Here is a 17,767-nt window from a genome sequence, read left to right on the forward strand (position 1 = left end):
TTATGTGTAGCAGTTCTGGTTCGGCACTAGGCAGTGTTTTAGCTGATGGAGAGACAGTACTGTTGCACAAAGTCACCAATACATACCTCTGCAATAAACAGTGGCTGTCCAGCAAAGCACAGAGCTCTGACAAACTCATTAACACAGTCATTCTGCACTCTCTTTTATTAAAGCATGTTTAAAAGCAGCATAAATGGCTTGCTTGTCTCTCAGTTCACTTTATTGTTTTAGTTGAATGTGTCGTTTATTTTTCAGTATGTTCTTTTGTTGTCAGCGCGAACGTGTACCTCACTGCAGCAGTTTTTGCAGCGCTGTGTATCCTCTGCCTCACCCGACCCACTTCTGCTATTTTTGCTTTTTTATATACTTTGAAACATTCAATTTCTTCTGAATATTCATAAGCTGATTCACGTTTTCTCCCCATTCCTCATCCACAAAAAATGTTATATTTTTGTGTAAGTATTTCAATTTCGTTTTTGTTCAAGATAGTAGTTATAACGCCCAGCAGTTGCCACAATAGTCTGACTTTGATTGGCCAACATAATCAGATGATAGTGTATTTGGGAAGTGACAGAGAACAACAGTTGAATGTTATTTGGCCTTGGTGGTTAACACTGCAGTGACATACTGTACAAATTCATATGATTTTATTCCTAGGGTTACATTCCCTTAAAGAGGTTTGTGTTTGAAAGGGTAATGTTCACTGTTTGTTGTTTCTTTCCTGCTGATGTGACTTAACCATGCAAATCACATAACCATGTTGTTGTTTGGATCCAAACACTTCCTAATACAATCTCTAGTTGCTGCAGCTGAAAGGGCACTGTGGCCATAATGGCCGTGAATAGACATACGTTTTGAGAGGCATTGCAGCAACTGATAAGGGCACCCATGTCGATTCACATTGTCCATGGAAACATAACTCAGGGAAACGAAATGCCCTTGAAGTTATGTTTTACTTGACTTACATATGTAGTGAACTTTGGCAATTGCACTATTTTACCGGAAGAAAATAAACATTTTGAATACTATTCATTGGAACATACAAGCACATTAAAAACGTTTTGAAGTAATTATTTTAGGCAGGTCATCTGCCAAAATAGACAGCAATTTAGCCTGCCGTCAGCTGGAAATGAGAAGGCTGAAAGCAAAATAGAATTGTCACAGAGACGGCCAAGTGGGCGGTGTCAGAACCAGGAAGGAATGAAATATACAAAGACAGATGATGTGAAATGAAATGATGGTGCTTGCGCCGGTTTATTGTAAAATAAAAGGGTTTAACAAACCCGGCACTTCACGCCAAAATAAACAGACAAACAAAATGAATAGACACGGACAAAACAGAGTGGACGAACGCTACACAAACAATTGAAATCTATATTTACACTTATCTATCTCTTTCTCTCTCTCTCCCGTTCTCCACTCCCGAACACACAAACCACCAGTATGTGACAGCGTGCATCTATATATACTGTTGTGCTGGGATTCAATTACCAATTACTTGAATCCCAGCACATGAATTAATAAAGTGCAATTCCCCGTGCTCACATATTACTACATTTTACTTGCACGTGAAGTGCTGTGCAATCCTCGTGCCTAAATACACATACATTTTTAAACACTCGTGTTACACAGACCCGTTTATATCCCGTGTACCAATGTCTATACACCAACATTTAAACACACTACACGCAACACATAAGATAATACACAGGGGCGGGCACAAGAATGTAGTAAATAATTACATTTAAAAGTGAGTTTGACTTAGAGCAGTTAAATTATAATAAAAATATTTGCTTCTACAAGTAAAGTCCATTAAGAGCACGTAGTAAATGCAATATGTGCATGTGGCAGGCTGGCGATTGGATAGCGGCCCAGAGACAGTCTGCAGTTCAAAAAAATACTAATTTTATTATAAATAAAACAAAAGTGCACAAGGGCAAAACAAAAGGTTTCCAACACAAATAAAGCAATACAAAAAAAACCAAACTTACAAAAATAAGGTTTCCAGGCTGGGCGATGCCTTCACTGGATTCAAAATTTCAAAAATGCACACAAACCAAAAACCACTGACCTGCTTCCTCAGCTCCCTCCTCTTATGGGAAGCAGAGGCCTCCTTTTATGTCAGGTGGCTGGGCGCTGATTGATCGTTAATTAAACTAATCATCTACTCAACTAATCAACCCCAGCCACCTGAACATAATAAACCCAGGCAGGTAGGGGAAATTAACCCCATCCCTGCCAATTTCTAAACAGCAGAGCTTTGCTCTGCCACAGTGCATGAGAATGATAATCCAGTTTATATCCCAGCCATCATATTTGTTTACATTGTCGAGTCAGAAAACAGTGACTGACCTTTTTTTAATAACCATTTTAGTGTTTGGAGCGTCTTTCTTTGTAGTATGGATTGTAATTCGTTTTCTGTTAAATCCATGAATCGGTTTTCAGCCATTTTCTCTTGTGAGTGCAGGGGAAAAGGGGCGGGACTGACAGTGATGTTTACCAATCACGTGACAGACTGAGACTGATGTCAGGGCAATTGTTCAATCTATTTTTGCTCCGATGATGAGGTTTTAACTAATCACAGGCCAAGATTTTTAACTACTGATTCATACTTTCCGTCAAACCCATTTACAACGTACCTGTGATATAATGTACACACTGATATAAAGAACCAGTATCATGGAACTGAATAAAATTGTATTAAATCCTGTTTAAATTCTCCTTTTAGTACGTACTCTGATATGCATACTTTCTGTTATTACACATGCACTGCTATGGCACGCAGTGGTATGTGCTGCGCATATTGCTACTCATAGGCCAACTTCTTGCTATTTGAACTTGACCTTGCTTTCTATTACTCTAATTTATGCAGTATTATCATGGCCAGTGCTAAACGATCATCAGTTTCAATTAAGGACAAACTGTACATTATTGGAGAAATCTTAAATGGACGAAATCAGAATTATGTTGTCAAAGAGCTCAAGTTTAAAAAGCAGCAGCCGCTGAGACAATCATCTAAAGCCCTGTCCACACTAGAGCAAAAAAATCGACAACAGAGTTCAAAACCGATTTACCTGAACCCTAGCCCATCAGTGTTAGAATTTCTGGATTGCCATAATAAAACTGTGTTAGTTTAACTCAGCTGTTGTTGAAAAAACACTTTGCTGCATGATTCTATCCCAGGAACCACTGTAATGTATACACGCTCTTTCTCTCCCCCCCCCCCCCCACCCCCCCCCCCCACCCCCACCCATTTGTAACACAAATAAAGAGGAGCTACTTGTGAGAAAGTGCCTTAGTAATCAAAAGGGGAATAATTCGTATAATCAAAAGGGGAATAATTCGTATGGGGAAAAAAATGTACATGCCATAGTAAATAAATTAGATGGGCATTTGCACAAAGGGAAAATATGGGCCGGTTCACTTCCAGATTACAGTTAAACCAGTTTATCTAACCCAGTTATGCTGACAACCGAGTTCGAGACTACCTCCTGAGTAGGTTTTAAACTGGGTTGTTGAACTCAGTTATGAACCGTGTTTAGTGTGGATGCAAATCGATTTAATTACTTTTAAAAAGGTTTTCAACCCTTAACTCAGTTCTAAAACACTAATGTGGCCAGGGCCTAAAGACTTCTTAAAATAACATATAGGCAATGATTACTGTACTGTACCTCAACTGACAGTTTGTATGGTTATATTTATTGACTTGTATATTATTATTATTATTATTATTATTATTATTATTATTACTGTACTGTATTTTTTTATTAATTTATTTATTTTACTAATTACAGTACAGAATTATTCAGTACATTACATTTTTTTTTTGTTATTTTTTATAATTCATTTAGCTGACCATCTTTATCCAAGGCAACACAGAATTACTGTGTTAAATAATAAAAATACAGAATGTTACTGTATAGTAATGTACAGTACTAGTTACATGTTACATTGTTTTAAATTGATTATTTTGTAATAAACCTGTATACTACATGCATTGTATATTTACATTAATCAATTAGTACTGTACTAGGTTTAGATTTTTGTGCTGGTTTGGCGGGTATGTACATGTACCAGGTTATTACATACTGTTTTTATGGTCCCAAGGCAGTATGTTGTATCAGAGTTTCACTGTGTGTATATATATATATATACACACACACACACACACACATATATATATATATATATATATATATATATATATATATATATATATATATATATATATATATATATATGTGTGTGTGTGTGTGTGTATATATATATATATATATATATAGAGAGAGAGAGAGAGAGAGAGAGAGGAGAGAGAGAGAGAGAGAGAGAGAGAGAATTGTTAAATAACAATTGTACGTGAGCTGATTGACGACACTCGACAAAACTTGTTGTGTTTGTTCCCGTGTCTGTTTTGGCCCAGACGTGTCGTTTTGCTTCTGTTTTGTGAAAAACACTTTGTTAAATCTGCGCACAGCGCGCATTTATTCAACACCAGTACTGTGTCTGGTCTTCTTCGGTCTGACATCACCACAACAAGCCATCTTGTGACAAAGCAGTTCGTAAAGCATTCAAGTTTTTCTGTATAATAATAATAATAATAATAATAATAATAATAATAATAATAATAATAATAATAATAATGTATTTGGCTTATAACAAACTTGATTTTTTTGTTATCTTTGTTTTATTAATACAGTAATACTTGCAAAACTGCTGTATCAATGTTCCAGAAAACCAAAAAAAGAAAATGTTCTCTTATACTCAGTCCCAGCTTTTCCACAGGACCCTGTCAAAAACAAGATAAAGTGTATACTCAAGAGTTTTATCCTGAAAAAAATCCTAAACACACAAACAAAAACAAAAAAATCCTAAACTCGTGTTTAGTACAATACATGATCCTCATTTACTGCTGTCAAATATGTGTTCAAAAATAGATTTTTTTTTTTTTGTGGTCAGAAGTGGAAGTTAACAAATTGTACAGCAGAGGGCAGGCTTTCATATGGTCATGTAGTTCAGAGTTTAAATGGGCATGTTAGAACATGTTTTGAGCTGTGTATAAAGCAGCAGTTAATTCTGGAGAATGTTTATGTGATGTTGTTTACATGGTTCATCTTTAAATTATGTAAGGTCAGCCTCTTGAGGTTAACTTCTCTTACATCAGGAAACATTATAGCATTCCGGGGCCATTAGCATTACTTGAAACATTCAACATCTGTTCTCTAACCAGATATTCTAGTAAATGCTTGCTTATCAATTTTTATCTAACTTTGTTGCTCCAGTATTTCACCGCTGTCTTGTTTGTTTGTGACAGGTCTTTAACAGCAAGTCCTCACTGTACATTTTCCAGGACTTGAATGTAATGCAGTATGTGTCACTCAGAGCAAAATAATTTCCTTTTAATTTGTTGTTTGTGACCAGTCTTGGAACTTGAAAATAAGTAAAGTTTAGTCAAGTGTTGAAAATTGTTGGATTAAATAACTTTGATTATCCGGCCACCCTCTGTCGTAGAATAAATACAATGCTCAATGAATGTGATTTTGTACTTCATGTTTGAAACCCCATGCACTGTGTAATGACCTACATCAAATGAATATTAATACAAAATGTCACTGCCAGAGCACTGACACAATATCCTGGCTGGCAGAAAAAAATACTAGCTCTGCTCATTCACAAATTAAAGTTGATGTTTATGCTTCCAGACCCATAGGGCTGGAAGCCTATTGTTATTGCTGGGACTATTAGGCTTCCAGGTCATAGGCTGGGAAGCCTATTGTTATTGCTGTGTTTATTATTATTATTATTATTATTATTATTATTATTATTATTATTATTATATATTATTATTATTATTATACTTTCCGCCAAAACTTGCTCAAAAACTGATGAAAGTCGGAGGATGGTAGATGTTAATTGAACCGCCATATTGAATTGAAAAAAAAAATTGCCTAAATGTAAAAATTTGTGTTTCGAAAACCACTTATTGCAGAGTGCTGAAAGTTGGTATAGTTGCTGAGGGATAGTCCAAGATTAACAGGTGTTTGTAGAAGCTGATAGGTTGTGTGGTATGGTGGCAATGCTGCATGACGTCATAATCACACGGTACAGATGTTATAATCAAAAACTACAAAGATCTTCCTCTCCCAAACCACCAGCGGCACATATGATTGTAGTGTGGTTGTCTTTTAAAGGGTGTTCAAGGGAAGTTGCTACAATAAACAACATGGCGACCACATTGGATATCATCAACTTACAACACTGCCTAATAACTCCTTGTACAGTAAAGCTAGGGCCAAGTTTACTATGGAAATTAATTTTTTTTATAAAAAATGTCTTTACCTATACATTTGAACTCTCCTAAAGGTGAAATGTAAAACTGGTATATAACTGACTTATAAGCGAGTGACAGTCATGGTTACTATGGAACACATATAGTAACCCATGTATGTAGTCTACACAATGATAGCCTCACCCATCTCCAAGCTCGTTTTGTGGGCAGGGTTGAGCCAATGCACCATGTGGTCACACAACGTCTGTGCGACAACCCTGGGGCTTGTATCTGGGGATCTCTGATACTCCCAGAGCTGTACTCAGTGTGTTTCCCCCGTGATGTTGGGACAGAGCAGAATGGCCTGCTTTACCAGGTCATACTGGGCGGTTTTGGTGTCTGTCATGGCCCGATCAGGCAGGGTCCCAGCTGACTTGACCAGAATTCCTTGGGCAATGACGGGTTGGTAGCCAGCCACTCAAAGGCGACCAGGTAAGCTTCCAGGTCATCCTCCACCATCATTTTCTGTGCCCTTCCTTTAGGGTCGTCATCACGGGTCCTACTGGTACATTGGACACCAGACCGACCCTGTTGATCAGCGCTGCGTACCTTTCCTTTCTCCGTCTTTCCTTGACTGTCTGTTGTCCAGCGCCTCCAACAGCACCACTAGTGAAGCACGATCCATCCCACACTAACACCATATGTGACAAAGTGGTTGCAGTATGCAGGTGTGGGGGTGACACAGTGCTGTAGACAATGACAGACAACAAAGTACTGGTGAAATGGAGTTTTTTTTTTTTTTTATAATCCAGTCTATTGACAAAACAGTAAACAATAATGATAACAAACAATACACAATGATTTGCGTATTGCTCTGTTGTAATACACGGGTTATCCTGATATTTTTACAAACACATGTAACACAAACACGATCACAAGTCCACAGTGAGTGCTGTAGTGCTCGTGGTACAAATACAGTTAATCGTGACACAAGTGCATTGTTGTCCAGGTTTGGTGCTGACCTTTAGCGACAGCTCCGGATCATGTTATCCATCTAATAACAACAAACAAACAGTTTTTAGACAACAAAACACAAAAAACTCACGATTACAATACGGGTCTCCTTCAGGTTTAGCATTAACCATAACAAAGGAACAGATCACCTCGCTACATCCCCTTATAAACCATCAATCATGACCCCTTGGTTAACGATTACAACCGCTCCACCAATCTGCGGTTGCCACATTGTTTCCCTTCTGGGACGATGGTTTAGTAAAGACAGCTTCGCTCCCTTTTTAGATGGCAGACGTCCACCTAACCCTGGGAATGAATTGTCTGTCCATCCAATCCAGGGCACTCTGTTCCCTTTACACAGCGCCCTCACAGGTCGGCTGGGAGATTTATCACCAAGAATCATTCTATCTCTGTCACAGGGGCTGATTTACTAGCCGGGGCAGCCAAGGGCTATTCAATGAAGTGATGCTAGTATAGTAGTGTTTGAGATTTAAATACTATTGCAGCAAGTATGTTCTTTAAGCATAATAGCAAAACTGTCACAAACAAATCAGTAATGAATGACAATTGAATAATATTTTAGCATATTAAGTAATGCTTAATGCATATTTTAGTAATATTCTATTACATCAGGCTTTATTACAGTTGTGCCAAGTACACTCACAAGGAAAACATTGTGCCAAGACAAAGCAGTAGTGTCTGTACAGCCGTTAGTCACTGTTGTATTTGCATACAAAATTCACAAGTTGTTGTTGTTATTATTATTATTATTATTATTATTATTATTATTATTATTATTATTATTATCATCAATGACAGTTAAATTGTGGCTCGTCAGTGCATTTCCTCCAAAAGAACAGTGTTTTTCTGACAAATACTTGACGCTCTTTCAGCAAGTTGTGCCCTGCATCGGGTCGAGTACCTGCGGGTAACCTGCAAAGCGGGTCGCGTTCTGGTCGTAATGTGAACTTTTTCACGGTTTGCAGTTCAGGTCAACAACTAATTTGATTGCACTTTAAATGGAACTGAAAAAAATCTGAAGAAATTAGTTAGTCTGCAAGTGAACTAGGTGTGAATTTACCAGCTATAGTAACTAGTTTACATAAAATCCTATTTCAGTGCATCAAAAACAAGACATACAATGGTAAACACCATGGTAAAATAAATTGTGTATGTTTTAAACATATAAGCAGTTAGAACTAGAGTTGCCAGAAACTTTACACCTTCCAGTACTAATATCAGTAACAGTACCATTAACAAAAAATTTAGCAAGTACTGAAGATTGCAGTACCAAACACAATAAATATATATATATATATATATATATATATATATATATATATATATATATATATATATATATATAGATAGATAGATAGATAGATAGATAGATAGATAGATATACACACACACACATTTTTGGGGGGCAACATTCTTTCCCTGCACTAATCTTATTTTTTACTTTTACTTTTATATATAGATAGATATAGATAAATAGTACCGATAATCTCATAATAAACATTTCATTTCTATCATTATAATCTAAATCATTATTATAAACATTATCTTCGTGTTTTAATAGTTTTACAAACTGATGGATTGTGCATGTCCAATAAATAACTAGTGCAATAAATAACATGCTCGAGTTGCCCCCCCCCCCCATCTCCGTTTCCATCCGTGTTTTTAAATTACTCCACTTGGCGCCCAATTCAGGTGGAAGTATTGAGTAAGATTACTGTCAAATTACAAGAGCGTAGAAACACAATTTGTATCTGTAAAATGCAAAAAAAAAAAATTGCTTGCTGTTTTATTTTACCCTTCCCGTTCTATTCTCCACATGCTCAAATCCTTTTTACAGTTTTACAGTTTACAATTCTATTGTGCATGTGCTCAATTCTCTTTGTACGCTTACAAATCTTTTCTGTGCTCACTCTAGAATTTTGACAGTTGTTTGGCGCTCAAAAGATTCTGCAGATGTGTTGCTAAGGCAGCCTCAGTCATTGTTGGCACGATCGATGAGCAATTGGATTTCGGTGGTTTATGTCTTCTGTAAGTGTGCATAACAGAATTTATTTTGGTTTTGGTTTATTTATTTTGGTATCATTGAGTAATTACTGGTCAGTTACCTGCATGCAAAAAAACGGAGTAAGGTCTGCGCTTCTGGTACTGGGCTCCAAAAAATTGCTGGTATTTCAGTGTAGTGGTAAACATTTTACCAAACCGAATTTTCTAACACTGTCAGAAAGTTTAAGTAATACACAAACATAATCCCCTAAAATAATGAAAATCGGTGAGCACACCTTCATCCTTAAATCCTTCGGTGCAATCAATCAATTTAGGATTCCCTCAGCGAAAAGAAAATGTCTAATAGACATGGAGTAACAGGTAGATGGCTTTCCTCCCAGGGAAAACAACACAAAATCAGATATAGTATCAACAAAAGTGATTAACTATGACATAACTGTTTCAAAATAATGCTTATGAGTGGGAACCTGCTGAAAACAAGCTCTTTTTTTTGACTGTCAGGCTCTGGGGTAACATTTATTTAAAAAGTGAAGTTATAGTTATAGAAGTTAAGTGAAGTTATGTCTTCTAACCATTAATCCTATATAAATATGTTTTTAAAATATGCTATCATTCATTATTATTCATTAAGCACCTTTTCCACCATCCCCATTAGTGCAATGAATCACAAAATGTGTAAGTCAGTCGAGGAAGAATTGCTATTTAGTTTCAGATGTTGTTTCTCTCAGGTGTAATAAGAGGCAGGCATGTTGATGCAGCATACATGTAGATCCGTTATTCTCAGATGTATATATAAGAATGTTGATGCAGTTATATATATATATATATATATATATATATATATATATATATATATAATATATATATATATATATATATATATAGTGTGTGTGTGTGTGTATATATATATATATATATATATATACAGTGTCTTACAAAAGTATTCAGACCCCTGAACAATTCTCTCATATTACTGAATTACAAATGGTACATTGAAATTTCGTGCTGTTCGATATTTTATTTTACAACACTTAAACTCAAAATCAATTATTGTAAGGTGACATTGGTTTTATGTTGGGAAATATTTTTAAGAAAAATAAAAAACTGAAATATCTTGCTTGCATAAGTATTCAACTCCCACTCATTAATATTTGGCAGAGCCACCTTTCGCTGCAATAACAGCTTTAAGTCTTTTGGGGTAAGTATGTATCAGCTTTGCACATAGTGTCGGAGTGATTTTGGCCCATTCTTCTTGGCAGATTTGCTCCAAGTTGTTCAGGTTGGTTGGACGACGCTTGTTGACCGCAATTTTCAAATAGTGCCACAGATTCTCAATGGGATTGAGATCAGGACTTTGACTGGGCCACTGTAGGACATTCACCTTTTTGATCTTGAGCCACTCCAATGTTGCTTTGGCCTTGTGCTTGGGATCATTGTCCTACTGAAAGGTGAATTTATTCACAAGCTTCAGTTTTTTAGCAGACAAGCAGATTCTCTTGCAGTATTTTCCTGTATTTTGCTCCATCCATTCTTCCTTCAATTGTAACAAGATGCCCAGTCCCTGCTGATGAGAAGCATCCCCACAGCATGATGCTGCCAACACCATACTTCACCATAGGGATGGTGTGTCTTGAGGTATGGGCAGTATTAGGTTTGCGCCACACATAGTGCTTTGAGTTTTGCTCTATCTTGGTCTCATCTGACCACAAAACCTTTTTCCACATCGCAGCTGGGTCACTCTCATGCTTTCTGGCAAACTCCAGATGTGCTTTCATATGGTACCTTTTGAGTAACGGCTTCTTTCTTGCCACCCTCCCATACAGGCCAGTGTTATGCAGAGCTCTTGATATGGTTGACTGGTGCACCATTACTCCACTCCCAGCCACTGAACTCTGTAGCTCTTTCAAAGTGATTGTTGGCCTCTCTATGGCTTCTCTCACAAGTCTCCTTTTTGTTTGAGCGTCGAGTTTTGAGGGACGGCCTTTTCTTGACTGTGTCTGGGTGGTGTGATGCAGCTTCCACTTCCTGATTATTGATCCAACTGTGCTCACTGGGCTATCCAAGCACTTGGATATTATTTTGTACCCTTTCCCTAATCTATGCATTTGTATTACTTTATCTGTAACTTCTGTAGAATGCTTTTTGGTCTTCATTTTCCTTGAGATTCACAGCCTTACCAATGATCCTTCAACAGTGGGGTTTTTATCCAGAAAATGTGACAACTTTAATGGTTCACAGGTGGAGGCCAATGGTAAGGTAATTGTGTCCTCGTTAGGGCAATTTCTTTCATCGGTGCAAACTGGTAGCTTCCATAGCACAGGGGTTGAATACTTATGCAAGCAAGATATTCAGTTTTTTTATTTTTCTTAAAATGATTTCCCAACATAAAACCAGTGTCACCTTACAATAATTGATTCTGAGTTTCATTGTTTAAAAATAAAATATCAAACAGAACGAAATTTCAATGTACCATTTGTAATTCGGTAATATGAGAGAATTGGTCAGGGGTCTGAATACTTTTGCAAGGCACTGTATATAGCACCTTTTGCAACAATTACTGCTATAAGTCTTTTTTGATAGGTCTCTACTAGCTTTGCACAGTAGGATAGTGACATTTATGCCCGTTCTTCACGAGAAAATTGCTCCATTTCTTATAAGTTTGTTGGGGATCGTCGATGGACTGCAATCTTCAAGTCAGGACTTTGACTCGGCCACTCAAGAACATTAATTCTCTTCTTGTTCAACCACTCCCATGTGGCTTTGGCTTTGTGCTTCAGGTCATTGTCCTGCTGAAATGTGAATTTCCTCCCCACTTGGCTGACTCGAACAGGCTTTCCTCAAGGATTCACCTGTACTTTGCCCCATCCATTCTCCCTTCTATTCTGACAAGCTTCCCAATCCCTGCTGAAGAGAAGCATCTCCATAACATGATGCTGCCACCTTCATGCTTGACAGTTGGGATGGTGTTGACTGGGTGATGTGCAGTGTTGGGCTTCCACCAGACATAACGCTTGGAATTTAGACCAAAAAGTTCAATTTTTGTCCGTCTGACCACAAAACCTTTTACCACATGTCTGCAGTATCATCTACATGCTTTTTCGCAAACTCCATGTGTGCTTTAAGATGAGGCCTTTTGAGTAATGGCTTCTTTCTTGCCACCTGTCTGTACAGGCCAGCTTTGTGTAGGGACCGGCTTATTGTTGATGTGTGCACACTGACTCCCATCTCAGACACGGAACTTTGCAGATCAGAGTGGTCAGAGTGATTTCCCGAACCAGTTTCCTGCTTTCCCGGCTGCTCAGTTTGGGAGGGCAACCTGATCTGGGTAGTGTCTGAGTGGTATGATGCATTTTCCACTTCTTAATGATGGACTTCACTGTGCTGAGAGGGATAGTCAGCACCTTTTGAAATTTTCTTATACCCTTCTCCTGCTCTGTGCCTCTCTACCACTTTATCCCTGACTTGTTTTGAAAGCTCCTTGGTCTTCATGGTTGTTTTGTTGGATCACTAGGTGAGTTGCAGCTTGAAAGTCTTTATTTACCTGAGGGAAACCTACCAGTTAAACCACTTTGAGTACACACAGGCTGAAACCATTTCACTAATTTTGTGACCTTTCAAACAAATCATTTGCACCTGAGCTGATTTAGGGGTGCAGTAGCAAAGGGTTGAATACTTATACAACTGAGATTAATCTGTTTTTCTTTGTAAATCTTACTTATTTATATTCTATATGCATGTTTTAACTTTATCAATGTGAAGTAGTTTGTGTAGATTCTACATGTAAAATCTAATTTGAAAGTGTTGTGGATTACGCTCAGATGCCAACAAAATGTGAAAACTTTGTAGGGGGTGAATACTTCTGCAAACCACTGTGTGTATATGTGTATGTGGCAAAGTGGTTGGTAAGGGGAACAGATGTCGCAGTGATGAGGTGCAGGAGTGATGAACAGACAACAGTGATTCAGTGAATAAGTGTGGTTTATTGCTCTTTTCCAGTTCTGGCGACCGTCAAAAATAATAAATCCCCGGCAATACACAACAATGTGTAAAGCACGGGGATAATGAAAACAAGGGCACAGTCCCGAACAAAAAACAACGGTACGGTCACCAGTCCTGGGTGATCGAAAACATGCAGGTGCTCAGTGCAGTGGTGCTCTGGATAGTGCTCTCCTTTCGACAGCTCCGGAGATGTGCGTTAACTGTCTATTGGTGCGACAAAGACAGACAACTACAGACAGACAGAAAATAACACACAACACGTACGACACTCTTCACAAAACTCTGAGAGCTCCTCTCTCAGTCCTTCTCTCCTAACGTTAACCCAAACGAAGGAGAAGATCAGCGTTACCCTGGCCCCTATATGTAATCCCGCATGATATCGAGATAAACGGTTGCAGCTGCCTTATTACTTGCAGCTGCCTCTCGTTTACCTTTCAAATCAATACGGTCTTACAACAGAGTCGCGCTTCCCTCCAGGCTGACCCACTTTCCTGACCCGGAAACGAACTGTCAGGCCAGCCCTTCCAGATACTTCTCCTCCCGTACTTTAGCGCCCTCACAGGTCGGGAGGAAGATTCATCACCAGAACTCATCTTTCCGTCACAGTGTATATGAAGTTTTTTTGCATACCTCAAATGGGATTCAAGGTGGGCTTTCTTGAGTAATGACTTCCATCTTGTCACCCTACCATACAGGCCAGATTTGTGGAGTGCTTGGGATATTGTTGTCACATGCACACTTTGACCAGTCTTGGCCATAAAAGCCTGTAGCTCTTGCAAAGTTGGCCTCTTGGTAGCCTCTCTGATCAGTCTCCTTCTTGCTCGGTCATCCAGTTTGGAGGGACGGCCTGATCTAGGCAGGGTCTTGGTGGTGCCATACACCTTCCATTTCTTAATAATCGTCTTGACCGTGCTCCAAGGGATGTTCAAGGCCTTTGATATTTTTGTATACCCATCCCCTGATCTGTGCCTTTGAACAACTTTGTCCCGGAGTTCTTTTGAAAGCGCCTTGGTGCTCATGATTGAGTCTTTGCTTTGAAATGCACTACACAGCAGAGGGAACCTACAGCAACTGCTGAATTTATCCTGAAATCATGTGAAACACTACAATTTAATGCAGGTGGAGGCCACTTAACTTGGTGTGTGATTTTTGAAGGCGATTGGTTACACCTGAGCTAATTTAGGATTGCGATTACAAGGGGGGTGGACACTTAGCCAACCAAGCTATTTCAGTTTTTTTATTTTTAATTAACTTTCTACAAATTTGTAGAATATTTTTTTCACTTGGATGTTGTGGGGTAGGATGTGTAGATAAATAAATTAAAAAAAACAATTTTAATGCATTTTAATTCCAGGCTACAAGGCAACAAAAGGTGAACATTTTGAAAGTAGCTGTGTATGATATTGAATTTGCTATCCAAATACATGGATGCCATTGCAAGTATGGAAGGTCTTGTGGCACGACTGCCATTGCCACCTGTTGGTTATCCTGCTTCTCACACCCTTGCCCATTCCCCCCCTGTTTCAATAATGTCAGCCCCCACCCCCCCTTCCTTAGTGGTGTCAGCTCCCCAGCACCCAAAGCGGAGCAAATGTTCAACTGCTGGGAAAAAATGTATGGATGACTATGTAACCTATTAATTGCAGGTTGGTGTATTATATAAAATGTGTACACGGTATATTATTATTATTATTATTATTATTATTATTATTATTATGATGCTTTTATCCAAAGCATTTTTTTTACATACAAATTGTGTTTACTGGAGCAATCTGTCTGGGGCATTGGGCAAATACAAATTGCACACCCGTGGCATGTGTGGGATACCAGCTGAAGGTCAATATTTAAAAACATAAAAAAAAAAAAAAAAAAAAAAGTCTAGGCTGCAATATTCATTGTATTGCTGACATATTGGAATTGTGGCATGGTCGACCCACAGGTCATTACGTCATTTGTTCCACATTTTAAAGGTCTGTATTCCACATCTGATGGTAAGGTGGTGAAGTTGCATGGCACATATTTGTGTGGCACCACACTGAGGTTATAATTATGTCTAAATAGAGCGTTATATTGTTTGCAACCTGTTTTTAATCATTACACCCATAGCTTAGTCACACTGTTGTTTCTGCGTGACAAAAATCATGCATGTTAGTTGAGACTTATGTGTTCAGGTCAAGCTTTGTTTATAGAGAATACGAAAAATTGAATTGTCCACTGGTTTATGTTTGTTTTTAGACTTCCACTTGGATGTTCTTCAAAGATCTTGTTCTACCGCTATTTCTTGGGTCACAGATTTATTAATGATGCTCATCACTTTGATGTTGTTGGCTTTGATTTTCAAGTGTAGCATTGTGGTTTCTTATAAGGTCCTTTGTGTATGCGAAGTGTGTAAAGGCTTATGGATGATAAAGATCTTTAAGGGTGATGTGAGATTCCATTGAATTACCAGCGTGCACCATCACACTCTCTTGAACAGTATTACTTGCTTGAATTTTCATGAATCGTCTCCAAATTTGTATTACATACTCTAAGTCTCCAACAGACTTTTCAATGTATAGTCCAATAAACTTACACAACAAAATACACACATAAGCAGAGTGGAGCAGAAATAGACACGGTAAATGTACATGATGGTGCATTTTTACCACGGTTTTTTAAAGGATTGGTCAATGAAGAAACTACAAAAAGAAAAGCATAACAAAAGATTGTCTGAATTTTTATCATGCAAATGGTGAGCTGTCCGGAAACTTTTTTATAGTCTGTGCACATGCAATAGTTTCGATGAGTTCTCTTCAACCTTTTCCGTTAACTAATGTATATGTTCTTCCACATCTCTTGATTTTTGTTCCCGTCCTTGTTATTTTTGACCAATAGTTTTTTCAGGAAAGGGAAGTGTTTATGATTCTTCTCCTTGCCATTAAGAGAAGTAGCTTTTAAGTGTTTCGGTTTTAAACAATTTTGGGATGAATTGCAATGATTTTCCATTTCAGGTCAAAGTAATGTACTCTATTTATTCTTTATATAATGTATATTATTTTCAGGGTTCAGAGAGTCTTTACTGATTTTTTTCTTGTCTACTTCAACTACATTTGTAAGGACAGTAGGAACAAATTATGTTTTCCTCCGGTCCAGTTTGTTATCATTCTTTTTTTTCTTAAATTTTATTGTAGGGTAGACAAGTGTTTTCTATGAACCACAAGCGGTAAGAATAGCAGTTTATTGCATGGTGAATAAATGGTCCGCATGACTTAAATTTGCAGTACTTTAAACAAAAAAAAATCTTTAAAATAAATTAATTTATTGTAACCATAGCTGCCAGCAATCATTGTCTGGAAACTGAGTGTGGGCTTTGGGAAAACATCCGATTTTGTCCTGATCTAGTCTGACAAATAAACGACTGTCTAGCAAATACTTTTAATCCTTTTAGGGAATGAATCGGTTGAATACACGCAGCAGATGAGCTATAATGAGGTATCTGCATGTACATTTAGAATGTTTGTGTGTTCTTGAGAAACGTCCATACATTTCTTATAAAACTTTGTTTCAGAGAAGTTGGGAACAGTCTTTACCACATGCTCTTAAGAGCAGAATCTAGATCACTGTTGCCTTCTTTTTCATGGGTTCAGACCCTTAGTCTGTTTTAATAAAACTGTGATGCTATTTTATGTGCTAGGGTGCTTCATGTCACAGTCAGATATTTCTGTGAATTGTGTTTTGATTTCTGTATCTTCTAAGTTGCAAACATGTATGCCTTTGCTGTGATCAGACTAGGTGTGTAGTTTTATTTATTCAGCTTTCTGATCTATCTAAAAGACAAAAATAGGCCCTAATATCATTTTGATTTATTTGTTGATTTAATATTACATTTCATATTCTGTTTACAGCCTTAAATTGAGCACAGCTTTAATAAGAAATAACATCTGAATTAAGCCACAAATGTATTTTCTGCCAGGGGGAGGTTAAAATTGTTATCTAATTTTTAGAAGCTGTCAGAAACACATTTGCACTGTTGAGGCATAATTGACTTTAATTTGTCATTTTATTTAATGTTGTCGCTGTCTCATTCACTTGCCCATCTTTAGGTAACAGCAGCAAGCACATATAGGAATCTAGCATGCGCCCTTGGTTTAATGTTCACCCTGTGTATAAATTCTATATTGCAAGGCTTATATTTAAATTATATTTAAATTAAACCTGTTAGGAGGGAGATTGATCCCCTTGAGTTGCTCATCCACGCCTATCAACAATTTTTATATCAACACAGTCAAAGGTGTGTCAAAGCATGTACGACAGGTCTGACAGTGCAAGCTAAATCATAAGATGATTTAATTGGCTTTCAATACTGACGCACTCGTTTTAAAAAAATATATATATTGTATGAGTGCTATGCATATCATATTAGCCTTTACCTTACAATTACCCCATTTTATTGCTGCCGTTAATTAGGTATGGTGGAATAGTAAT

General features: G+C 37.6%; 1 protein-coding gene across 3 annotated transcripts in view; it reads left to right on the plus strand.

The window, feature by feature from the left end:
- nudt6 (nudix (nucleoside diphosphate linked moiety X)-type motif 6) overlaps nucleotides 1-17,767 on the plus strand; it is a 39,541-nt gene that overhangs the window by 5,934 nt on the left and 15,840 nt on the right. The gene's annotated exons all lie outside the window — the stretch shown is intronic.

Source organism: Polyodon spathula, chromosome 1, assembly GCF_017654505.1.
Source record: "Polyodon spathula isolate WHYD16114869_AA chromosome 1, ASM1765450v1, whole genome shotgun sequence".
In the NCBI taxonomy this organism is placed as follows: Eukaryota; Metazoa; Chordata; class Actinopteri; order Acipenseriformes; family Polyodontidae; genus Polyodon; species Polyodon spathula.